Source organism: Schistocerca nitens, chromosome 9, assembly GCF_023898315.1.
Source record: "Schistocerca nitens isolate TAMUIC-IGC-003100 chromosome 9, iqSchNite1.1, whole genome shotgun sequence".
NCBI lineage: Eukaryota > Metazoa > Arthropoda > Insecta > Orthoptera > Acrididae > Schistocerca > Schistocerca nitens.
Genome location: NC_064622.1, coordinates 57,020,539 through 57,047,182, shown reverse-complemented (window position 1 = coordinate 57,047,182; position 26,644 = coordinate 57,020,539). Strand labels below are relative to the sequence as shown.

Here is a 26,644-nt window from a genome sequence, read left to right as displayed (position 1 = left end):
GACGGATAGAAAACAAAAGAGAGATACAATTTTAGTATTTTCTCTGCCGTTGCAACGGTATAATTTATGTCTGAGGGAACAAGTGTAGCGTGGCGAAATTCAAAGTCCCGCTACATCGCCCCCTCGACTGTCACGCTAAAACATTTAGCGTGGCAGGCTAGCAAACAATATAATGATATACCTAAATGTCAATATATACATATATATTCATAGGGGATAATCTTTGTCATACTTACTTTCTAAATCTATATACTAAATACAATTGTTACAATTTTGATCCTTTTTACAAAATTAATATACATATATTTACATAGAGTTTGTTTGAGCAAGCTGCTCGCCAGCACAGTTAATGTTGTGTGCTTCCAGCGTTGGTTTCCCAATGCACCTCTAGCAGCACGTAGTCTTTGCGCATGCACAATAGCATCACTGAAATTCGCGTGCGGCAGTTTCAAAATCGCTGTGTTATGACTCTTGCACAGTATTCACTTTCACCTAGTGTTCATTACAAGTTGTTATTCCAGCATAAATGGCGTGTTAAGTCCGGTGACACCATAAGATTGAGCGTGTGCCTGATCTGAAGCAATGTCCATGTCTTCTGTTACGACACAACACTCCAGGTCCTTGTGTGTTTTTATGACTATTGTTCCCGGGGCCAGTTAGATAGAATAAAACCTGTCATCCAGAAAATTGCACAGATAAATTATTATACCACTGCAAATACACCCATTTATTGCAAGAGAAAAGACAAGCCAAAAACTTATTTCCGCAATACAGTTTTGAAGAACCTACCTGGGATGAAAAACGTTGGTCCAGTAGGACTGCATGACTTAGTTACAACACAAGCATATATTCTGATGCTGCGTACTTGAAGTTAAGCTACAATATGTGAATCTGACTGAACTTTACTGGAAAACAACCATGCTTTGCGAATGGTCAGTACACCATTAAAAAAAGTGCAAAGTAATCTGGTGAAATCAAAGATATTATTGACTCTCTTTATCCTCCAGTTATGTTGATGTGGACATGTTAGAACATGATAGGCACTCTTCAGAATTCTCGGAGCTTGCAAAACTGGAAATTCTGCTGGTCAAGACATTTCTGCTCTAATGAATTGGCTACTTGCACGTACCAATACAAACACTCTGCTGTTCTTCCATGCGGGACTTGGACTTGAACTGCCAGGATAGTTTTGGAACCGCTGACAATAAGTCACACAATTTCTCCAAGATACAAAGTATGCTGACCCCTTGGTTGCTACCAGACAGACACCGGTAACAATCTATAGCAACACTGACTTGTCAACACCATCTGACAGGTCCAATCTTGGTCAAGCCCTGACGCATTCTCATCTACACAATGGTCTGTCTCTCCTACTTATAACTTTTGTGACTTCTGTGACATAAGATGAGCCACTTTACTAATAATTTTCCTATCAAAGTTGCATAATCCAACTTTTGACAAATCTGCCAATGGTACAAGATTAAATCAGTTTGACTCTCACTGTACTTCTGATGAAATATGAGCTAATCAATACAAACCAAACTGACTTCCAGATAAAAATGTGCCATAGATGTAGTCACAGATTTAACTGAGAATGTCATAATCAAAATTAGACTCAACAATTAAACGTGTAGTAGTTTTCGTGTATGTAACAAAGGCATCTGACTGTGTAAACCATAAAACTTCATATAGTACAAAATGGAACACAGGAGATTGGGTCCTTTCATACCTAACAAACGTGGTCCAATAAACAGAACTGACAGAGACATCAGGAGAGAAATTTAGATCTGAAATGAAAACTCTACACTTCTGCCACACAGGGATCAATTCTTGGTCCACTACTTCTCATATCATACACAAAAGACATCCCAACATTGTTAGTTATGACAATATAGTTACTTATGCAGATGATATAATGTAGGTATCCAAGGATAAAGATACAGAAAAATCTAGATATATAAGTCAACTTGGAGGTAAATGGTGCTATCTAAAAACTTACTGAAATAAATTTGCTTAACAATATTACTAAAACACTTTGTCAAAATTTCAAAACAAAAATTCAACATAGTGAAGATATCAAGATTTGTATGGTCGAGTGCATTACACAAAACTCAAAACATATGAAATTCCTTGGAATAATGACTGATGAAAGTATAAACTAGCATAAGCACATAGAATATGTAAGCAGAATACTGAACCCAAACATATATGTACTGCACAACTCAGCTGCCTAAAACACACAAATATGAAAATGATATATTATGCTCTGATTCATTCTACTTTAAGTATGGCATAATTTTGTGGGGATTCACTTCCAAAACAAACATTAACAAAATGTCCAAATTAAAAAACAGAGCAATAGTAATGATAGCTGACCTTAAATGGAGGGATTATGTAGGCCAGCATTTGAAGCTCTCAGTATACTAATACTACCCAGCATGTCACCAGTTGGTGCTCTGTACAAACAAACTACAGCTATTCTTGGGTCCAATATTTCTATTCATGATACCTCTGCATCTTTATCTTTAACTATATATTCAGGGAAATGAATGTTATTTCTTACATAGGCACAACAATAACCTTATTTGTAATTATTTTGACAAAAATTACTGCCCAGTGCATAAAGTGAAAAAACAACCACCACGAGTTTTCTTGTGTTGAACAGAAAAATGATGTATTTTTTTAATTAACTTTCTAACAGTACTTGAAGATCATTCTGGCAAAACACAACAAAATTTTAATTTAATTTTGTGCTCTGGAACTTATTTGTACTTGTTTTCGACTGTGTGTTAGCTTGGTGTTTTATCTGTGGGTTCTTGTCATGTGTCATCATCTAAAATACTGGCTAGATGCTGCAGTTCTATATCTCCTGGACAATGACCTCGCAGTCTTGCAGGTGACTGGAGTTATTCTGTCAGATGTAATGCCTTCTTCTGTTACTGAAATAGATACAATGGTATCCGCACATGATCTTGTTTCATCTATTTCTCTGTCCTCTTCCTCTAATGGAATTTCACTCCATTCCCCTGAAGATGTAGTTCCCTCTGCAACAGCAGGTTCAGTTCCCTTATCTGCTGATATAGATGTCATTGTTTCTGCTATTCTTTCTGCTTGTATGCTCTGCTGTTGTGGCCCTTTTCTACTTTGTACTTTCCCTATCCTTGATGCTGATACTGATTTTTCTGTAATGAGGCACACTGAACAGCTTGTATTGCACAGGGATGTAGTTTTGTTTGATGTTTGGTTTAAAATGTAGTAGTCAACGGAATTTCTTGTAGACTAGTAGCCATAGAAATTATCACTTCTTTGTAGAATTCTTGTAGGCCTGTTTGAGATATGAACAACAGCCTTTTTTGTTTCTCCTGCAGGACAGTTTATATGGTCAGACTGATGTGATTGTTTGAGAACACTTTAGTAAAAGATGAAGATGGCAACTGAGTATTGTGATCACCAGCTTCTTATCTGCAAGCAGTATTGATATTTTTGGTGAGACTGCTATTTAGACCTCCATTATTACTGCTATTGATTTGGCTGCAAATACAGTTTTGTGTCATTGGTACCCAGAATAAATTGCATACATTCTATTGAAATTAGTATAAAATGGAAAGAAGGCAAAGATGTACATTTTTTACTTAAAGTAACAGACTTGACTGACATATGAATTTGAAATATTATAATTTTAATGGTTAATTTAAGTTACATTCTAACTAATAGTGTTATAACAAAACTGTAATTCATTTCATGTTAATTCAACTGTTCAATGGCACTGAACAAACTAACCATCAAAGGTTCTTCAGTTCATTCATACACTCCACTATATATGTCGCTGGAGGAGTTTTAGTATGCTATGCTAAGTTGTTGGACACACATGAAAACATGTACCTGACACACTAAAGTTAAACCACTGAAATATTTATAGATGTTTCTTCTCGTCCTGGCATTATTTTTATGCATATTTGTTATTTTAGAAAAGAAAATAGGTAAGATGATATTATGAACTTGCCATTTTAATTACATTATACAGGGTGTTCAGGCTAGAGGTATACAAAAACATTTGTTTACATTTCAGTACCTATAAAGGTTTGTAACTTTATTTGTCCAACATTGGACACAGGAGCCTAAATATTTTTATGCATGTTGATACAGTTCAGTGTGGACACTGTTGGTAGTTCAAAACTTGTCTATAAGCATGCCGAGTGTTATGGCCTCTACTTCGGCATAGATCCATTGTCTCAAATTAACCAAATCTTGAACCTTTATCCTGTAAACAATGTCCATGATAAACCTCCAAGCAATAAAATCCATTGGAGTCAGATTGGGAGACCAAGGTGGCCAGGCAGTGGGACTCCCCCCTCCCCACCCTTTCCAATCCAATGCTCAGGAAATGTGCCATGGAGAAATGAGGTAATATTGCCATGATAGTGTGGTGGGCCAGACCCTGCTGGAAAATGATGTCGAGAGCTCTCTGTTGAGCTGTATAGTTCATCAACATCTTGGGAAAGGTATGCTTAATCACTGGCACACATGAGCCATGGAATCTGCACTGTTCATGAAATGGAGAGGATCACATCTTGGAGAGTGTCTCTATTGACTGCAAATTTATATATATAAAATGTTGAGTTATTTCATTATGAGGATTTGTTTGTGTTTACTTCTAGTCTGGACACCATGTATATTTACTTGACTTTTACATGATAATATTACTGTTAATATAATTATAGCCTTACTACTTCTATATGACATGTGGTAAGATGCAAGTGAATACTTAAGGTGCAAGTATATACTCTAAAACCATGCATGTAGTATGAATGCAGCATACTTGGCATCACAGGCAGCATGTAATAATATCTGATATTCATGTTCTGCAGCATCTGGCCAAAAGTGTCCCATACCTGAGACGTCAGACACATTAGAGGTTGGAGGTTCAAAACAAGCCAGTGGAAAATGTGTATTATATAAGTGCCAGATGAAGGGTTCAAATGCAGTTACCATGTCCTATTCGTGAGTACCACAGACAAGTAATTAAACTCTGTATTGACACTCCTGTAAACATTTCTTGAAAGTGTCATTTATTTATTTATTTATTTATTTCATGTTCTGTCGACCCATTAGCGATAAATTGCTTGGGTGTAGAACGTGTCATTTACATGGATTTGAGACATCTGTTTATAATAATAGGTTGTACAATGAATAATATATTATATAGAAAAAAATGTTTACAATAATTGTTTTTTGTAAAAAAAGTTACATTGAACAGATTTACAATAGATCAAAATCAATTCACATATTCTCAAACATAAATTCATCCAGTGAGTAAATGGTTTTACGTAGAAGATATTGTTTAAGTTGATCTTTAAAAGTAGGTGGATCAGTAACTGACATTTTTATTGCCTGAGGGAGAGCATTAAATATTTTTATGCAAGAGTAGTCTACTCCTTTTTTTACCATACTTAGATTCTTTTGTTCAAGATGTAGATCATTTTTTACCCTAGTATCATAGTTATGATACATGCTGTTCATTTCAAAAATGGAATGGTTTTTACACAAGAAACACATGAGGGAGAAAATGTACTGAGATACTGTTGTGAGTATTCTCAGCTCTTGGAAGAGTTTCCTGCAGGAATGTCTGTAATTGACACCAAAAGCTGCATCACATGATAAGGTCATAGCTTTACTGTAGCTGTTATATTTCACACAGCTGTAACAAACAGCAAGTCTAACATAATCCTAATAAATAAGGGAAAATTATCATTAATTTTTCGGAGAGCCTTCTTACAGCAAAGGTATTCTATTCAATTTCGAGTTTGTGAAATGTAACAGAATTATAGTGTCGCAGATTCTAGAACACTGAGATCTACCAGTGTTGACAGCACCTTGCACTGACATGATTACTGTGATGAGTATTTATCACTTTGGCTTCACAGTGTGTGGTCACTGATTAACTGCACATCCTGCTGTCAGTCATACATCAGTGGTGAAAGACACAGACATAAATCAAGAGGCAGGAGAAGCAGGCTTCACAGTATTAACACTTAAAATGAAAGCTTCAAAACAGCAAAAAGTATTCTGATATACAAAATACAGATAGCCCCCTCATCAACAGGGATTTTTTTTATTTATTTTTTATTTTTATTTTTTTATTTTTTTTTTTTATTTATTTATTTATTTATTTTTTTTTGCTCTAATTTGAGGTCAATTCTCATACTGTGTGTTTTCAACAGTGTGTGTGTTTCGAACAGTGTACTATTAACACTCTATGAGGCTCCTTTTCATCACTCTGAATCTATACAATTTTTAACACAATACCTCAGTCGAATCATCTATCATTTATTTCAGTTTCTCTAACTCTTGCATCAACTCAGAAATTGAACTTCTCAATTATAATTTCATAACTTCATGCTAAGTAGAATAAATCAGTGTATACCTTTCTTAGATGGTTTCCCTCTAACACTAAGTTTGCTAGCTGCTTGTTTGCTTCTGATGCATTTATTATACTTCCACTATGTGGTTCCATGAAGAGATACAAATAAAAACTTCATGACAGATTATAACTGCATGCTGAACCAGACTGTATTGTAACCAATGTGGCAGGTATTTATATATGAAATGATAGCTTTATAAAACTATTATCCACTAGAGGCAAGGTTTCAAATTTGAATCCAGCACTGTAATACAGTTTTAATCTGCCAGGAAGTTTCGTAATGATGTATGTTTTGCTATAGTGTGAAGCATTTCATTCTAGGCAAGAGTTAATTTTCTGCAGAAAGTAATACTTTCCAGACATAAAGCATACAAAGGTGCAAAACACTACATTTATGGGAAGAAGTTATTATTATTAAAAAAATATATATGTACTTGAGATCTACCTATTGTCCACTGGATTTGACATTAACTGGGGTCTTCAGTAGTAATGTAGCATCCCAAGTCCACAGCCCCCATTGATAGTAGCTTGTAGTTGTGCACTGTTCAGAGTGCATATTAATGTTTAAAGTCATTTTCAGGTTTTATAAATAATAAACAGACACTTCAAGTACTCTTAGTTTCTTTGTCTTCTGTTTATAAATGACAAGACATCGATGCACTAAACAACTTGTAAGTCAGTGTTTCCATCTTCACAGTAAGCAAAAAATAAATAAAAATAAAAAATAAAAAAAAATCTAAATCAGTTATTTATCTGTGATCAGATATATAAGTTATTTGAGTAACACTTTGTAAGTGACAAAAAATTCATAGTATTTTGAACATGGCATTAAAGTTACAGTGTCAACAATGGAAATTGTAGGGTTTAAGAAATCACAGTAATATAAGAATGACCTACTGCTGCTACTCTACTTCCACAGAAAACTGTTCATATATATTAAGAAAAAGTTGTGAATCATAATTAAAATGAAAGTATGTAAAATTGTTAAATTACCTTGCTGCTCTCCAATGGGATGCAGTTTATCCATGTACTGAGTTGTCACGTCACATGGTCTTAGCATGTGTAGTTGCAAAACTTAATGGCTTAAAATCATGACAGTTTATGATCTGACATTAATGTGAAGTTGTAAGACATTGACACTGAACAAAATGACGGAAGTTAAAGAAATTCTGCACTTTAAAGATTTTTAATCAAATTATCAGAAAGACTGGCACTCAGAAAGTGTACATATAATTGAGTTACATGATCCGTAATAAACTCACACACAAACAACATAAAAATGTTACAAGAGTAAGTGAGGATTCAGTAACCCACCAATTAGCTTAATGTACCTTAACTAATTTGGAATCCAATGGATGCCTGTGGCCACAGTGACAGTTGAATATTCAAATTTGAAGAATGATAGCAGTCAATCACAAAATTAGTAATTTATTGCAGACTATAATTTAGTCATCACTGATCTATCACTAGAAGGGTGATACAGGTACCAATATGTCAGAGCCTAACTTGTGACAAATGACACTAGCCTTTACATGGTAGACACAGTGATTATTTCTGCCATGTAAAGACTATTGTTATTTGTCAAAAGTTTATGCTCTAACACGATGGTACCTGTATGACGTTTTTGGTAATGCATTGATGATGTTGCAGTATAAATCTATATCTGCAAAAATTATGGATTTTGTGACAGACTCCTATCCTCCTTTAAATCTGAAATGTTGTCGTTGTTGTGGTCTTCAGTCCTGAGACTGGTTTGATGCAGCTCTCCATGCTACTCTATCCTGTGCAAGCTTCTTCATCTCCCAGTACCTACTGCAACCTACATCCTTCTGAATCTGCTTAGTGTATTCATCTCTTGGTCTCCCTCTACGATTTTTACCCTCCACGCTGCCCTCCAATGCTAAATTTGTGATTCCTTGATGCCTCAAAACATGTCCTACCAACCGATCCCTTCTTCTAGTCAAGTTGTGCCACAAACTTCTCTTCTCCCCAATCCTATTCAATACCTCCTCATTAGTTACGTGATCTACCCACCTTATCTTCAGCATTCTTCTGTAGCACCACATTTCGAAAGCTTCTATTCTCTTCTTGTCCTAACTAGTTATCGTCCATGTTTCACTTCCATACATGGCTACACTCCATACAAATACTTTCAGAAACGACTTCCTGACAATTAAATCTATACTCGATGTTAACAACTTCCTCTTCTTCAGAAACGATTTCCTTGCCATTGACAGTCTACATTTTATATCCTCTCTACTTCGACCATCATCAGTTATTTTACTCCCTAAATAGCAAAACTCCTTTACTACTTTAAGTGTCTCATTTCCTAATCTAATTCCCTCAGCATCACCCGATTTAATTTGACTACATTCCATTATCCTCGTTTTGCTTTTGTTGATGTACATCTTATATCCTCCTTTCAAGACACCATCCATTCCGTTCAACAGCTCTTCCAAGTCCTTTTCTGTCTCTGACAGAATTACAATGTCACCGGCGAACCTCAAAGTTTTTACTTCTTCCCCATGAATTTTAATACCTACTCCGAATTTTTCTTTTGTTTCCTTTACTGCTTGCTCAATATATAGATTGAATAACATCGGGGAGAGGCTACAACCCTGTCTCCCTCCTTTCCCAACCACTGCTTCCCTTTCATGCCCCTCGACTCTTATAACTGCCATCTGGTTTCTGTACAAATTGTAAATAGCCTTCCGCTCCCTGTATTTTACCCCTGCCACCTTCAGAATTTGAAAGAGAGTATTCCAGTTAACATTGTCAAAAGCTTTCTCTAAGTCTACAAATGCTAGAAACGTAGGTTTGCCTTTTCTTAATCTTTCTTCTAAGATAAGTCGTAAGGTTAGTATTGCCTGACGTGTTCCAATATTTCTACGGAATCCAAACTGATCTTCCCCGAGCTCCACTTCTACCAGTTTTTCCATTCGTTTGTAAAGAATTCGCGTTAGTATTGTGCAGCTGTGTCTTATTAAACTGATAGTTCGGTAATTTTCACATCTTTCAACACCTGCTTTCTTTGGGATTGGAATTATTATATTCTTCTTGAAGTCTGTGGGTATTTCGCCTGTCTCATACATCTTGCTCACCAGATGGTAGAGTTTTGTCATGACTGGCTCTCCCAAGGCCATCAGTAGTTCTAATGGAATTTTGTCTACTCCCGGGGCCTTGTTTCAACTCAGGTCTTTCAGTGCTCTGTCAAACTATTCACGCAGTATCGTATCTCCCATTTCATCTTCATCTACATCCTCTTCCAGTTCCATAATATTGTCCTCAAGTACATTGCCCTTGTATAAACCCTCTATATACTCCTTCCACCTTTCTGCCTTCCCTTCTTTGCTTAGGACTGGGTTTCCATCTGAGCTCTTGATATTCATACAAGTGGTTCTCTTCTCTCCAAAGGTCTCTTTAATTTTCCTGTAGGCAGTATCTAACTTACCCCTAGTGAGACAAGCCTCTACAACCTTACATTTGTCCTCTAGCCATCCCTACGTAGCCATTTTGCACTTCCTGTCGATATCATTTTTGAGACGTTTGTATTCCTTTTTGCCTGCTTCATTTACTGCATTTTTATATTTTCTCCTTTCATCAATTAAATTCAATATTTCTTCTGTTACCCAAGGATTTCTATTAGCCCTCGTCTTTTTACCTACTTGATCGTCTGCTGCCTTCACTACTTCATCCCTCAGAGCTATCCATTCTTCTTCTACTGTATTTCTTTCCCCCATTCCTGTCAATTGTTCCCTTATGCTCTCCCTGAAACTCTCTACAATCTCTGGTACTTTCAGTTTATCCAGGTCCCATCTCCTTAAATTCCCACCTTTTTGCAGTTTCTTCAGTTTCAATCTGCAGTTCATAACCAATAGATTGTGGTCAGAATCCACATCTGTCCCTGGAAAAGTCTTACAATTTAAAACCTGGTTCCAAAATCTCTGTCTTACCATTATATAATCTATCTGATACCTTTTAGTATCTCCAGGATTCTTCCAGGTATACAACCTTCTTTTATGATTCTTGAACCAAGTGTTAGTTATGATTAAGTTATGCTCTGTGCAAAATTCTACCAGGCGGCTTCCTCTTTCATTTCTTCCCCTCAATCCATATTCACCTACTATGTTTCCTTCTCTCCCTTTTCCTACTGACGAATTCCAGTCACCCATGACTATTAAATTTTCGTCTCCCTTCACTACCTGAATAATTTCTTTTATCTCATTATACATTTCATCTATTTCTTCATCATCTGCAGAGCTAGTTGGCATATAAACTTGTACTACTGTAGTGGGCGTGGGCTTCGTGTCTATCTAGGCCACAATAATGCGTTCACTATGCTGTTTGTAGTAGCTAACACGGACTCCTATTTTTTTATTCATTATTAAACCTACTCCTGCATTACCCCTATTTGATTTTGTATTTATAACCCTGTATTCACCTGACCAAAAGTCTTGTTCCTCCTGCCACCGAACTTCACTAATTCCCACTATATCTAACATTAACCTATCCATTTCCCTTTTTAAATTTTCTAGCCTACCTGCCCGATGAAGGGATCTGACATTCCACGCTCCGATCCGTATAACGCCAGTTTTCTTTCTCCTGATAACGACGTCCTCTTGAGTAGTCCCCGCCCGGAGATCCGAATGGGGGACTATTTTACCTCCGGAATATTTTACCCAAGAGGACGCCATCATCATTTAATCATAGAGTAAAGCTGCATGTCCTCGGAAAAAAATATGGCTGTAGTTTCCCCTTGCTTTCAGCCGTAATACCTTTCTTGAAAATACTAAATACTTAAATTTCCTTCTTGTGTCAAATCTGATCTATTTATTTATTTATTTATTTATTTTTTTTTTTTGCTCCTTCATTCCAACATTTTCTTTGGCTTCAGGTAAGTTAATTTTTATGTGTTTGGATTGTGATTTTCTGCTACAACATATGGGCCAAAATATATACCTAAGAATATATACCAAAGAATATATACCAAAAAATTTTCTGATTTCAAATGTCACCTAACAAGACTAAGTATCAACTAGAACCAGATTACCAGCTTTAAAAATTGTAGCTCTGGAGGGTGGGAGACTATCATGCATTTTCTAACCAGTGGTTCTTTTCCTTGACATGTCACTGGCATACATGGGGAAAAATTTTGTGGATGTACACTGCAGACTATTAATTACATCCTCAAAACTGTGTAAAAAGTAGGTCTCAGGGTTTGTGTATTTTGCTTCAGTAAGTTCTGCAGAAACAAACAATTATCTTCTGATAGCTTTCTTCAGGATTACTGATATTAAATGCACACATCACAAAAAGTTTTGCATCACCCTGGTTCCCAGAACTTCTGGAGATAGACATTGGCTGTGGATATTGTATCACAGACACAGTCCCTTCTACTGTTCAGAGATGTCACTAAACCCGTCCAAAGATGTAAACAACCATGTATGAGCAGTGTATATTAGACAGAGGGTGTCTGACAGCCAATCCGTTCTAGTCATTCCACCAGGAAGGAGGTATACAGCTCATGTTGTCTGTAGTTCAACTGCGCCTAGACAGTCAGTACCGCAGTTAGATCATGTCCCCGTTGTTGCTTTGTGCCAGGAAGGGCTCTCAACAAGGGAAGTGTCAAGGCAGCTTGGAGTGAACCCAAGTGATGTTCAGACACAGAGGAAATACACAGAGACAGGAACTGTTGATGACATGCCTCACTCAGACCACCCAAGGGTTACAACTGCAGTGGATGACTGCTACCTATGGTTTGTGGCTCGGAGGAACCCTGACGGCAAGGCCACCATGTTAAATAATGCTTTTCGTGCAGCCACAGTACATCATGTTATGACTCAAACTGTGCGCAATAGGCTGCATCAAGCACAACTTCATTTCCAATGTCCATAGCAAGACGACACCATGCAGTGCGGTACAGATGGACCCAACAACATGCCAAATGGACCACTCTGGATTGGCATCACATTCTCTTCACCGATGAGTGTTGTATATGCCTTCAACCAGACAATTGTTGGAGACGTGTATGGAGGCAACTTGGTCAAGTTGAACACCTTAGACACACAGTCAGTGAGTGCAGCAAGGTGGAGGTTCCCTCATGTTTTGGGGTGGCATTATGTGGCACCGAAGTACACCACTGTAAATGCCATCCTCCAACCGATAGTAAAACCATATTGGCAGCATATTGGCGAGGCATTCGTCATCATGGATGACAATTCGCACCCCCATCGTGCACATCTTGTGAATGACTTGCTTCAGGATAACGACATTGTTCGATTAGAGTGGCCAGCATGTTCTCCAGACATGAACCCTATTGAACAGGCCTGGGTAGATTGAAAAGGGCTGTTTATGGACCTCTCTGAGGGATCCACACTGAATCGCTGTTGAGGAGTGCGGCAATCTGGACCAACAGTGCTTGATGAACTTATGAATAGTAAGCCACGACAAATACAGGCATGCATCAATGCAAGGGGATGTACGACTGGGTATTAGAAGTACCAGTGTGTACAGCAATCTGGACCACTACTCTGAAGGTCTCACTGTATGGTGGTACAACATGCAATGTGTGGATTTCATGAGCAATAAAAATGGCAGAAATGATGCTTACGTTGATCTTTATTCCAATTTTCTGTACAGGTTCCAGAACTCTCATAACCGAGGTGATGCAAAACTTTTTTTGATGTGTTTATAAAACATTAATAGAAGTTCCTTGATGGAAGAGTATGAACAACGAGGGAAAACAACCACACCCTCATAGTGGACTGATGTGTAGCACACAGACACTTATAGAAGTAAACAGTATTCATGCTAGCTGTCGAGCTCTTGCTCTTCTTCTAGTAAAAGTACCTACATTCACAAACACAGGCAGGCACCTAAATGTACATTCCCGCCATGACAGCAAGACTGATTATCGATTAATGATAATAGAGAGAGAGAGAGAGAAAACATCCACATGGAGGGGGGAGGAGGAAGAGTTGTTGGAGAAGGCAGTACATCTGGCTGGGGAAGGAGTTGCGTGGACAGAAGAGGGAAGGGAAAAGGAAAGTGAAGCAATGGGAAACAGGTTAAAGGGAGAGGGGGGTGTAGGCCATGGACATTGCAAAAGGACAGGACATGATAAAGGGGCCATTCCCACCTGTATAGTTCAGGGAAACTTGTGATGGAAGGGACTGTCCAAATGCCACACATAGTGAAGCAAATGATGTCATTTGTGTTGTGCTGTGCAGCATATTTGGCAAAAATGTTGTAAAGTTCACAGTTTGCCACAGTGTGACAGGGTCCATTCAAGCGAGTGGACAGTATATTACTTTTGATTCACGAATCTGTTGCAACATACCTGCAGAAATCTACCAAGGATTTGTCAAAACTACACCATGCAGAGTTACTGCTGTATTGTGTACTAGGGAGGTACAATCATGCTTTTAAGCAGGTCATCATCATATGGTTATAACAGTTTTCCTTTTAACACTTGATTACTTAATATATCATGTACCTTTGGATTAATTTAAACTATGTAAGGACAAGGATCTTTCTGTTTCCTTTCCAGTCATAAACTATGGGGGTGCTTATTACCCAACCGTATGTTGCTATTTGCTCTTACTTCGCTTACTACTTTCTCTGAGTATGGATTTATTCACTATTTATTACAATCTGGAGGAACCCTGGGTAATAAAAGGTGTTCTTCTCAACACATGTATCTTCACACAAACATAACACTGCAAGCGAGAACAAGAATTCAAACATACTGGAATAATCTCTACAAACTGTGTTACTTTTGTCACGATACTGCCCTCTTCCTTTAGGCACAGTACCTATACCTTACCTGATGGTAGACACTATGAATGCACTACATCCTTCCATTTTGGTAGGTACACCCCTTTAAATAAATTCCTGATACACTACGGTACAGGTCAATCCCCTTCTTCATGCCCCTGCCTGCACAGTATAGGCAGCCTTCCTTGGGTCTGCCTACCTGCCCTTATCCATCCAATCAACTCTGGGTGTGCCCTCCTTATCCTTCATGAGTAGGCTTCCTCATCCATTACCCGAATTTATGTACACTATGTTTCAAAACTACCTGGAAAAATTAATATCCTGCTATATCCATCACACTCACTTCACAATACTTCCTTTAACCCTTTTCTTAAGTATATGCTGTAGCATAATGAATCACATGATGTTCCTCCTTATACTCTGTAACCAATGTACAGCCACCACGATGTAATACTGTCGTCATAACCATAAATACTCTCAGCTCGTACTTATATCAATACCCTAGTACATGACCATGAATACTCCTCCGTACATACCTTTATGTAATGTGGAACCGTCAACTCACATGACCACATGCGCATACCCATCGCTATGTGCACAATTTTCCCCCTCTGACACATGATGGTTCTTACATTACCTTAAACTGTATTCCCCCTCTTTGCGTATTTGTATTTCACTGTGTGGATGCATATGTGTAGTTGTGTAGCCTGATTCTTCAGCCAGCTTATGTAAAATAAGTTGAAGGTTATAGAAAACCACAGAGATTGAGAAGGACTTCAGCGACAGAAATGTATGCATATGGACAGAGGGAAAGATAGACTGGTACTCAAAAGAGAAGGAAGAAAGGAAAAAAATAGAAATGGTTGCTAAGATCAAATAAGAGAAAGAAGATAGCCCCAAAGACAGTAACCCTTCCCACGCTCCTTCTCCAGGATCCCCACTTCACCGGTACTTGAGTGAGATGCCAGAGGAGGTACGATGTTAAACGTCTCCTGCAGAATGGACATTCTCACCTTCACCTTTGAAGTCCCTGAAGAAAGATTATGTATCATATCATATTATATATCATATCATCACAAATAGAAACCATATATTATATCATATTATGTATCATACCATCACAAATAGAAATTATATATTATATCATATTATTTGTCATTCTAAATAGAAATTATATCATATTATGTGTCACATCATCATAAACAGAAACTATATATCATATCATATTATGTATTATATCATCACACCCTGTATCGTATCATCCACATCACTTTTACATTGAGACTAGAGTGGAGCATTCTGCGAATTCGTATATTATGATATATTACCTAATGCTTCAGTCTTGACTCAATACAACAACCCAATTCATCGTAGTGAATATACAATGGGGAATTACAGCACCCATAAACCAAGCAAGACAGTATAATGACACGACCACTTACGTCTACCTCCACAAGAAGGAGTATGACCTTGATATCAGTGATTTGCTGCCACACTTGACTGTTTGCCCCATTAAGACAAGTACTAAAGTCTAGGACAGTATAATAGGATGAGAACAGAATACAGGGTAGAATAAGACTTGAAGAGAATCCGGTGTGGGAAAACGAGCAAGGAAGTAATACCTAACCCAACTCGGGATCCGACAGTCGTCACTCTGCCTGTTAACACAGATTGTTAAAGTCCCTGGGGAAAATACCACATCATATCTTTAACATTATATTTTCCTTTTTCTTCTCCAGTTGTAGGATCCACTAAAAATAAAGTTTTTGGGTGGATCACCAATTGTACTCAGTAAGGTCCCACATACTTTTGAAAAAATTTATGCATTTCTTTCTTCAAGGCAGAACTCTGAAGATGTTTTACTAAGACCAGATCATCTACCTTATACAGAGGTTCTATAGCCGTCTTTTTGTGCTCTCTTAACTAAGTTCTTAGCAACTATCATTTGATTCAGTTGGTAATCAGTAGTATGTTGTTCAGGCCATGTAAAACATTTAATAAGTGATTCACCTATAAAGGGTTTACCTTTTATTTCTAATGGTGTTAGTCCAGTTGATAAATGAGGTAACTCATTTATAATAATTTCTGTCACCCATGATGTGTGGGTTTCATGACAGTAAGTGTGGCATAATTTCCCAATTTCCTTCATAACTCTTTGACATGGGTTAGAAGAAGGATTATAGTTGGATATTAGTACTTGACGATCCCTTTCCATGCTAAAAGTTCCCTAAACTCGTTGCTAGTAAACTGAGGTCCATTATCAGAAAGAAATCATTTTGGTTTGCCTACTTTGAGAAAGTATTGTTGTAGACAACGTCTTACTGTTGGTGTGTTTGCCTTTTTAATTGAATAGAATTTAACATACTTCAATCAAAACTCTATGAGGACAAAAATGTAGGCTACCCCTCCTCTTCCTTTCAGAATTGGTCCAAAGAAATCTGCAGCGGTTAGATCGTGTAACACTATGTCTGCTTGTGTCTGTATATGTGTGGATGGATATGTGTGTGTGTGCGAATGTATACTCGTCCTTTTTTCCCCCTAAGGTAAGTCTTTCCGCTCCCGGGATTGGAATGACTCCTTACCCTCTCCCTTAAAACCCACATCCTTTCGTCTTTCCCTCTCCTTCCCTCTTTCCTGATGAGGCAACAGTTTGTTGCAAAAGCTTGAATTTTGTGTGTGTGTTTGTGTTTGTTTGTGTGTCCATCGACCTGCCAGCGCTTTCGTTCGGTAAGTCACATCATCTTTGTTTTTAGATATATTTAGGAATAATTGGATACATATTATATTTAACGTGAGAGTTATCCTCTTTTACTTTCTGACAAATATCACAAGTCTGAATTTCTGATGCCACTTTATGTCCTAGTTTTTTTTTTTTTTTTTTTTTTTTTTTTTTTTTTTTTTTTTTTTTAAATAATAGAACTTATTCATATGTGCAATGCATTTCTTTACATTGAAAAGTCCGTAACCCTTATGACTGTACCACACTAACTCATCTTCCACTAGACTTGGTATACATAAATGCCAATGTTGTGTTGTCTTACTGTCTCTCCAGAACAGATTATATTGCACAACTTTCCACCTTCCCTCTTGACTAGGCAGGAGCGATTTCCTAATGCACATAGTAAAGATATCCATAAAATAAGGATTGTGTTGGATGTTCTCTGCAATTTTCTGAGCTATCTCTTGCACCTTGTTTCATGAATATTCTAATGTTAGAAAATTAATCGCAAAGATTACGCCAGGTTCTTCTGAATGCTTTAGTTCTTTCATGCCTACTGGTACCCGAGACAAAGCATCGGGTACAATGTTCTCCGACCCCTCTACATAATGGATCTCAATGTCATACTCTTGAAGAAACAACATCCACTGCATTAATCTTCTATGTAACAACTGGCTATTCATTAGAAATGACAGAGCTTGGGGATCTGTATATACATATATTTCCGCTCCCCTTATCAGTGTTTGGAATTTTTGTATACTCCGTGCTATGGCTAATAATTCCTTTTCTTTTGCCATATAATTTAATTCATGTTTGTTAAGACTTCGGCTAGCAAAAGCTACTGATCTATGCTCTATGCTATTTAACCCCCATTCACCTTGGAATAGCTCTGCAGCTATACTATAGTGTGATGCATTGATCGAAATCTTAAATGGTTCACCCATTACCAGATGATGGTGTAGTATCAGTGATTCTGACAGAGCTCACTTTGCATTTTCAAATGCTTCCAGTGCCTCTTGGTCCCAGCACCATGGTACTCCCTTTCGTAATAAATGCAAATTCGAGGGTCATTCAACTCTTGACTTCATATGTAGCAACTATAATACCCTGCCATTCCAAGAAATCTCTTCAATTGTCTTATATTTCTAGGTAGTGGACACTCCTTAATGGCCTTTATACATTCTGTATTGGGCTTAATTCCTTGTACACCTATGATATCTCCTAAAAATTTTTGTTCTTGCCTTGCAAAGTGAGACTTAGACAATTTTACTGTAATACCTTTTTTCTTTAAATTTTTTCAGTGTTTTCTTCAAGGTTAGACAATGTTCTTTCCAGGTGGGTGATATTATCAATATATCATCTACATATATAATTAAATGCTGTAAGAATTCTCTACCTATCGCTTTGTCCAGCACTCGTATAAACACTGATACTGAGATATTCAGCCTAAATGGTAACACATTAAAATAATATGATTTTCCATGAAAAAGGAATGCTGTATATTTCCTTGAATCTTGATGTAACCAGATCTGCCAGTACCAAGCAGTCAGGTCCATCGAACTAAAGTACTGTGCTTTCTCGAATTTTGATAATAACACGTCTATCTCTTTCGGTTTCTGTATGTTTATTCAGGGTGTGTGTGTCCAGTGCGAGCTGCACACCACCTGTAGCCTTTTTCACAACAACCAAGGGATTATTTATAATGCTTGTACTGCATTCTATTATTTTATTATCTATCATTTTATTTATTTCCTCCTTACCTGCTCCTTTTAAACTCACTGGTATCGGATACGGTTTATAGAAAAATGGTTATCATCTTTGATCTTAAACTTACATATGTAGTCACTAATACTACCTGGATTATCCGAAAATACCATCTCGTATTCTAATAGAATTTTGGCTAAATCTGCTTTCTGGTCATTGGTTAATATTTGGGATTCATTTACTCTATTTTGAATGTCAGCTCATTGTATTGCATGACTTGTTTTCCATCTCTGGTGACAACTGAGCTGTCATGGTTATTCGTAAACTCTGGTGTTCAGTTTTTTTGTTTTTCAACATAACTGTCTGCTAGAAACTTAATACAATGTTTATCATCCCCGAGCCCAAAATAAAGGAACTCTCTTGAAAATTCAATATAACCTTAAACTCCGACAGCCAATCTGAACCAAATAATACCTCTCTATTAATATTTTTACTACTAGTAGTGTCTGCTGGAACATAATCTCACCAATGTTGCAATTTACCTGGGTTTCGTATTTAATAACCTTACTTTTAGTTCCAGTTATTCCAATTATATATACCTCTGTTACCGGTAATATAGGTAAGTTATTGTTAGTTCTTAACGTATTAAAAAAAAAAACCCTGGAAATAAGTGATACTTCACTACAGAATCAATAAATATGTCCACTTCAGAATCTTCTGCTTTTCCAACTATAATAGGCCTAGGATTAATTCTAGCTATGCTAGGTTCTTCTAGTAGCAACCACTCTTTTGTTGGTACTTTATGCGTAAATGAAACATATTCATTATGAGGTAAGCCTCTTAATGTATTTCCACGACCTGGGCCCCAGCCCTGGGTCCAGATCACCCTATGACGTCTCCATTTGGAGCCCTATTACTGCCAGGTATGAATTCTTGAGTATTTACTGGTCTCATATTAGAAGCTGGATGCCTATTTTGATAATTTCCATTACCCCTATTCTGCTTATATCGGTTTACTGTAGCCAAATTTGTCTTATGTCTTTTGAAATTACTAGAGCTATTATTATTATTACTACTCCTCATGTAATTTTGGTTCTCATTCTGATGCACATTCTCATTTCTATCTTTATTTATTGCATCAAGTGCATCTAAAAAGGATAATAGCTCTTCTACTGTCTCCCACCTGCTACATAATATGTCTTTCCTTGTGTAAGTGGGTAATCGCCTTATCAAAATTTGTACCAACAATGGTTTTTAATTTCACAGAGTATGATCCCTTTACTCCATGGGCAGTATGTGTAACTTCTCTGGAGGGCTCGTTGACTACCTGATCGCACCGATCGCCTGTCCGATACACTTCCGTCCTGTACAAACATAATTGTGGGGCAGTAGATATAGTTTACTTTACCACCCTTATCTCTAAAATAATGTGTGTTCGAGACAGTGAAAATATGAGTGTCTCTAGAATTTTCTCCGCAATTCTCGAGGCACCACAAATGAGAATATTATTAGTCAACCAGAGAATGGTTTTATGCTCTTGAATGGGTGTGTAGGTCTCCCCGAGATGTCCATAAAGGTGTTGAAGACAAAGGTGTCATGTGATGTCCATGTTGTGCAGTGGATTTATTTGTATGGGGTACGAAGTTTTGGCTGAGATTATCTCAAAAACTATACATCGTGTAAAAATAGTGTGTAAGACAAGTTCGTAAGCTCAAAGAGGGACATCAAATGATACTACATGTAACCTCCCCATGGGTGGGGCAGGGGGCAACTTTTAAATCTTAAATTGAAACACTCATTTTTATTGCAGATTCGGATTCCCCATAAAAAAGTAATCAAGTTTTGTCTGAAATATTTTTTAAACAATTGACAGATGGTGCTAAAATCGAGAAAAAAGTAAAATTGGGGAATAACTCTGATTTATTTGGAATTATCCAAGAAAGATGCATCAAAACGATAAAAAAATGTTCACCAATTCTTTCGTTATGCCAAATTAAGCTATTTTTGTACAAAATGTACTGTATCCTACTTTTAGCATTACCCAGGAACAACGACATGGACATGGTATAATGTTGTTTCCATGGGGTGCTTCATTAGTGTAAGTCCCCTTGCCTCTCACAATTTGAGGTGCTTAATTAATGAAATTAGCCACGGAGAAATTGTTCAAAATTATGCCCATTTGCTTCAATGCATAATGTCAATCTTCTGTGAAAGTTGTCCACAGTTTTGAACAGCACATCCCGTGGTATGGCTGCACGCGCTCTTCGAATGCATTGCTCCATATCGTCTCTGGTTGTGGGCTGTCTTTCATAAACATTATTTTTTAAACAACCCCACAAGAAAAAATCAGGAAATGTTAGGTCTGGTGAACGTGGAGGCTACTGAATTGGTCTGCCGTGTCCTATTTACTGACCAGGGTACAGTATATTTAAAATGTTCCACACATTTTTAGCACAATGGGGAGCTGCTCCATCCTGTTGGAACCACATTCATTGCCTGGTTTCTAAATCAACGTCTTCAATTAGCTCCAACAAATCATCATGAAGAAGTTGTAAATAACATTCCCCAGTAACAATTCGGTCAAAAAATACGGTCCTATCAAGTAACCATTTAAAATTCCACACCAGAGCATTAACGACAATTTGTGTTGATTGTCAATGGGTCTGTGCCACTGTGGATTGACAGCGGACCAGTAATGACAATCATGACGATTTTATTGACCATTGTTTTTGCATGTGGCTTCATTGGTAAACATATGGAATCTAAAGAAATCATTGTCATCTCTTATCATTTCCAAGGCCCATTGGCAGAAATGCACGCAAGTTTGCATATCTTTCGGCGTTAATGCTTGTGTCAGTGTGATATGATACGCATGACATTTATGTGCCTTCAAAATCCTCAAAACAGTTGATTTTGGTATTCCAGTTTGTCTCTGAATTGCATGAATACTCATTTTGGGATTTAGTCGAACACAGACAAGAAGGGTAAGGGCACGAGCATCATTTTCATTGTATTCGCGATGACGAGGTGGACAGTGCATGTATCCATCTTGAGCTCATTGAATGCAATTTCGAATAATGTTTTCGCTTGGATGTCATCTCTTTGCGAAACGATCCGTGTACAATTGCGTAGCCGCAGCATAATTGTTATGGCATTCACCTAAAATTAACATCATATCAACACTCTCTGTAGGAGGATAGTGAGCCATGTTTTGCTATAGAATAATTTACTTTCATCAGTTGATGTAAACGGTTCACAATCTGAAAGTGAAGTGACGTCTGATCACATTGCACTGACCTTTATACTGAGCCATAGTTTGCAGTTAGGCCACGGTAGCGCCACAATCATGTGAGTAATGCAATTGTGAAGAATTCTCTAATGAGATTTTAATACCATTCCGCCTCACTCCGTCATAAACTGTGGCAGGTAGGATACATTTTGTAAAAAAAGCTTAATTTGGTGTAATGAAAGAATTGGTGCACATTTTGTATTGATTTGATGTGTCCTTCTCAGATCATTCTAAATAAATCGGAGTTCTTCCCCAATTTTAATTTTTCTTGATTTCAGCACCATGTGACAATGGTTTAAAAAACGTTTCAGACAAAACTTGATAACTTTTTTATGGAGACTCCAAATCTGCAATAAAAAATTGGTATTTCAATTTAAGATTTAAAGTTACATTAACATCTTAATACTATTTATATACATAAGTACATCAAACAGATCAATATAATACCTATATATTAGGAGTGCTTGTTCAAGGAATTGTAGCAGTTAATAAAAACAGGAAAAAGTTGGTATTATATTACTTTGATAATAAGTAAATTGTGCAAACATGTTACTCACAGTACTGATTTCAGCATCATGTGTCAATGGTTTTAAAAATGTTGCAGACAAAACTTGATAACTTTTTTATGGAGACTCCAAATCTGCAATAAAAAATTGGTATTTCAATTTAAGATTTAAAGTTACATTAACATCTTAATACTATTTATATACATAAGTACATCAAACAGATCAATATCATACCTATATATTAGGAGTGCTTGTTCAAGGAATTGTAGCAGTTAATAAAAACAGGAAAAAGTTGGTATTAATATTACTTTGATAATAAGTAAATTGTGCAAACATGTTACTCTCAGTACTGAGAGTATTAAGGAATTATATCTTCTTCACAAATGATTGATACTGAGTGTATATCTTAATTAGGTTCTTATTTTCATATACTCTGTATGAACACTATTACTTTAATAGTCTGCTGGAAAATAAAAAAAAAATCAACAAAATAAAATTTGGAGAATACTTTCCATCTTATAGCAACAGACAGCAACTCTTTCCTTATATGTGTGGTGATATTTCTCATTGTCCATTTGGATGGGGGCAAGGGTTGCAGGGGTGCTTATAGTTGCTTGTGTTACTGGTGCATGGTGTTTGTTAGTCAACTTTGGCACATTATTCGATGTGAGCAGAATAATGTCAATGCTCCTGCATATGAAAACTGGGACTGGCAGCATGGCTGATGGTGACTGTCTGCGCATACACGTAGTCATATCACTGGTTCATATCATGACCAGATGCATCCACTGCAAGAGAGAGGAGCAAACAGATTTGCTCCAGACCTGTGCAAAGTGGAGGTCTGGTGCCAGCGAAGTTTGCTGCATTGGATGAATGGGCATCCCTGCTCCATGTCTGAGTGGAGTGTTATTTGTTTTTGCTTCCATCACATCATTTTCCTTGCATGCAATCCTTTTTGATCTAGTTCTTGTACATTCCTAATAATTTTCCATTGCAAATATCCCTTTGGAGGTTAATAAACTCTCTCATACGCCTAATGGATTTTATCAAAGTGACTGTTGTACCTGTAACTACTATGTAACAAGTCTCACGGTTTTTCCTAATCTTCTTCTTTCCATTCTATTTCATGCTGTAAAATATGTTGCTTCTTTTCTTCCTTTTCATGCATCTGATGTTTTCAAAACAGCCACGAGTATTCTGGGTTGTTCTTCTTCACCATATTTTTCTTGTTTCCATCTTCTTTCATCACTGATCATTCCTTTTGCCTATGTTTTCTTTCCAGTATTTTTTTGGTCCTCTTACTAATGTCAGCTTTATTTAACGGCTATTCTGACCAGTACTCTACCAGGAATGCCATATAAATAAGTGCATAGTTTTTCACTGTATTCATAGGTGCAAGCGCCAGTTGACAGAGTTCCATTAGCTCTGTTAATACAAAACTAATTTTTTCTCTGCCATCCAATGAGCAGGCAAGACTCCTTCGAAGACTGCCAAATGTGTAACAGGATGTATCAAGCCTTTTGGATCAAATATGTCTGTTCCACACAACTGAGAGTTGTGACACCCTATGACTATAGTTTCACTGTGTACTCTATGCATGTCTGCACTTATTTCCTTTTAAATGTATTCCTCTATGGTTTCTTGGATCTTTTTATTTTTATTTGCAATTTCATTTCTCACTGTTTCCATTTGGTTATAGAATCCATCACATTTCTCACAAGTTTCTACTGCCGTCTTATCAATTTTGGTGACATCATGCTTGTACTATGGATTCTGCCTTCACATTATCTTTCCTATATAAATCTATGCTTGCTTGGATTTTCTTCCAAATACCTGCAACTGTTTCAGATTGGTTTCGTAACCCTGATTCCATTTTTGAAACTCTTTCTTGATTGTTTGTTCCTAATTCATCACAATTGTCTACATATTCTTCTGGCTTACAAAACACTGATTCAAAAATTTCTTTAATATCTTACTTCTCCTTAAGCCATTGTGCCTCCCAGTTCTCCCTTAGTCACTGTGTCTCTCTTTTACACTCTGGACATGTTCAGTACTGCATATAGGCAAGCTGTGGGCAATCTAATGTATTCGTCAGTAAGAAACATTGTAATGTTGTGAAAAGAATCCTGAAATATGTTAAAGGGGCACTGTGGACTGTGGGATTTATTTTCCTTCAAAACAGGAAAATTACCTTCAGGCCTGCAATGATGCTAGTGAAATGGAAACTAGGAAATCTGCAACTGGCATGTTGTTAAAGCTTAGTAAATCTAGTATTACATGGGATTCAACAAAGCAAAGAGTGGTAGTGCTCTCTACAACTGAGGCTGAATACATTTCAGCCAGCCAGTGAGAAAAATTGTTTGGGTTAAGAGTATAAAAACAACTTTGGACATTGACAATTTGCCCTAAGTACAGTGAACCAAGAATTTCATCAAAGAAGTAAGCACATTGATGTGTGTTAACTTTCAGTGTGCAATAAGTACAAGGAGAGCGAATTTGTACTGCAACATGTTTCAACCAAGGACCAGTAGGCTAATTTGCAAACTAAGTGATCTTCAAAGGTGACACTTCAGAAGCAGGGAAAGGTGCTGACCAACTGAAGCATTTAGGACATTTGTGAGGGAGCTCTAAACACTTTATAATAAATGTGAGTGCTGTTTAAATTGCAATGTTAAAAATATGATAAAGTAGAACAAATTCATTTACATTGTATACATCAGAAACTTAATGATATTCTTCTTTGATTCTCTAAAGAATCTTTGTTGTGTGCACTTTCTTTGTATCTAAATGTCTCTCTGTTTTTCTGTTTGTACATATATGTCTGACTTTCTGACTTTCCAAGTAACGTGTGTGTGTGTGTGTGTGTGTGTGTGTGTGTGTGTGTAAATAAAATTTAGCTTCATTGCATTCGATGTTTTATTTGTTAACCCATTAATAATCAGTTCCAACAATATCTTCTGTTTGACATGTTCTAAAGGATTAACAAATTGTAGAAATGGCATGATTTAACACCTTAAGCAGCTTTTTAATTTATTCTTAATTGTGCACCTTTTGTGCTGCTGGCTTTGGTCAGAAGCCATTATGCAGCACTGGATTCTGTTACAGCAAGTCTTACATGTATCCCTAAAAAAAAAAAAAAAAAAAAAAAAAAAAAAAAAATACAATATTTTTGAATAATATTTCGTAACACTGAGGATGATGCATGCATAATGGTCTTCAAATGAAACAAGTCACACAACAAACAATGAATTAAACAGCAATGTAAGTCTTTTCATCATGTCATTTCCACAAGTATCAAAACTTAAGCTGGAAAGACCATCTCAAGTACTTATCCTACAGGCTCAATTCGGCATGTTTTGCATTGAGGATATTATCTAGAGTATGCAGCACAGACTGTACTAGACTAGTGTATTTTGCTTACTTTCAGTCCATCGTGTCTTACGGCATAGTGTTCTGGGGTAAAACTAAATCAAGCTTGACAGATATCTCCAAACTTCAGAAAAGAGCTATACGAATCATAACACATAACTCTCCAAGAACTCATTGTAGGCCCCTTTTCAAAGAACTGCAAATACTCACAATACCATCACTGTATATTTTTAAAAGCATTCTCTCTGTACAAGAGCACATATGAAAAATCTACGTACAAATGAAGACTGCCATAATTATAATACTAGAACTCATAAGAATTTGTATGTAGAAAGCGTAAGGACAACACAAACCCAAAAGCATGTAAGTTATTTTGGAATAAAACTTTACAATGCTCTGCCAGTGTACATGAAGGAAATAATAGATGAAATAAAATTTAAGACTGAGCTTAAAAATTACATTTTAAGCAAAACTTTCTATGACGTAGATGAGTACTTTGATTGTGTGTAAATTTATTGCCAAAAATTTTAATTTATATGTCTAAATTTGTACTTTTAAAAAATGCCTTGAAAGTGATATTCCATTATTATGTCTCTAGTACTTGTACTAGTATGATAACTTTGTTGTGACAATTCCTACATCATGTAAATGATTTACAGGAAGATAATAAAATGAAATGAAAAGTAGATTAAATAATGACTCAGGGTGGAATGAAAGAAGATTAGGGTTTAACAACTTATCAACAATGAGGGCATTAGAGATGGAATAATGTTGAACATTGTAGTGGTTGGGAAAGGTGTGAGACAGGGTTGTAGCCTCTCCCCGATGTTATTCAATCTGTATATTGAGCAAGCAGTAAA

The 26,644-nt window shown here is 36.8% G+C and overlaps 1 long non-coding RNA gene across 1 annotated transcript in view; it reads left to right on the top strand.

Annotated features, from left to right (window-relative positions):
- The first annotated feature begins 3,369 nt into the window (after positions 1-3,369).
- Positions 3,370-26,644, top strand: part of LOC126203820 (uncharacterized) — a 51,697-nt gene continuing 28,422 nt past the window's right edge. Inside the window, exons 1-2 of the long non-coding RNA XR_007540381.1 lie at positions 3,370-3,486; positions 4,869-5,001. This is a non-coding gene — a long non-coding RNA (uncharacterized LOC126203820). The remainder of the gene's footprint in view (positions 3,487-4,868; positions 5,002-26,644) is intronic.